The sequence below is a fragment of the Photinus pyralis genome, unplaced genomic scaffold, assembly GCF_008802855.1.
Source record: "Photinus pyralis isolate 1611_PpyrPB1 unplaced genomic scaffold, Ppyr1.3 Ppyr1.4_LG2, whole genome shotgun sequence".
NCBI classification, from domain to species: Eukaryota; Metazoa; Arthropoda; class Insecta; order Coleoptera; family Lampyridae; genus Photinus; species Photinus pyralis.
Window position 1 is genome coordinate 11618928 of NW_022170403.1, and position 1475 is coordinate 11620402.

Sequence of the window (1475 nt, forward strand, 5' to 3'; positions counted from 1 at the left end):
ACAATTTTTCCTGTATCTCTAAAAATGAAGTGGTGGAGGCTATTCAAAGGTTTCCGTAAGGAACACCCTGTATCTTCGAAACGACTGAGCCGATTTTAACAAACTCGGGTTAATTGAAAAGAGTTATTCTTCGGCTACAAATATTATAATATTTGAAGTATAATTTGTGGCCCTAAGGTGGATCGATTTAAAAAAGGAAGCTTTTAATGCCGCCGTAAATGCTGGCCATCACGATATAAATATATATATCTCAAGATATTGAGATGCTGTTTTCGCGACTTGTTTAGGCATCATTTAGCTACTTTTTCATGAAAAAAAATCGAACCAATGCATTTAATTTTTTTGAGAAAATTAACCATTTCTGTTGGAATGTCGAAAAAAGCCCTCAAGCCGTGATATGTGAAACCAACAAAACTTCAAATAGTATAATATTTGTAGCTGAAGAATCGCTCTTTTGAACTAACCCGAGTTTGTTTAAATCGGCTCAGCCGTTTCGAAGATACAGGGTGTTCTTTACGGAAACCTTTGGATACCCCCCACCACTTCATTTTTAGAGATACAGGAAAAATTGTCAAACAAAAATTGTTCAGATTATCGTCAACTTCAAAGACCGGATATTTTTTTGTTAGGTTAATATAGCGGAATTCACAGAAACATCACTTCTTTGGATTCCAGTTACGCCCCCTAGCGGTCATTTCAGAAACTTAAAAATATTTTCCAGGTTTTGCTCGTGGCCATTTTAGTAGTAAGTTTTTTTACCGCAAGCCTCTACGATGGATAGATTCTCAGATACAGTACCTCGCATTCTTAGTTGGCCACCCTGTAGCATGAAATAAATTATGGGGTGTTGCATTTAAATTCGGTATCTTTTATTGTAAAGGAATTATGATCCGAGGGGTCTTAGATGCTACACCCTGTCCATACTTACGAGATTGGTTTAGTGGATGAGCAGCAGCGCTGAACTTCGCTTCTACCCCTTTTTAGTATCCCTTTTCTGGGCCTCTACACGTAATTATTTACATACTTATTGTATATAGTAATGTTTGCTACTACAATAAAGACCTTTTTTGGGGTGTAAAAATGAGTTGCTGTCGAGTCACCTTTGGAATTTTTGTTTACAGAGGGAATCGTATTTAACTTGAACTTCCAAAGGTGACTCGACAGCAACTCATTTTTGATAGCCTGTTATAAATTGTTGCACAACTCTTGTGCAGATGCAGCGCATTTTTTTAAATCGAAACAACTTTTGTTTTGACATCATCAATGGATATATTTCTAGGAGACGTCTCAATCGCCCTTTGCGAGTACCTTCTTCCGGCAATCCGTTCTTGAGGTACCTATAAGGGAATATACCCGATCACGATATAAGAGGTAGAGGAGGAGAGCTGTGGTTGGTAGAAATTAATTTCATTCGTTGAGACCTTTTATTAGACTACCATGAAGGATATATACCTAGTTCCACTCCCCCCCCCCCC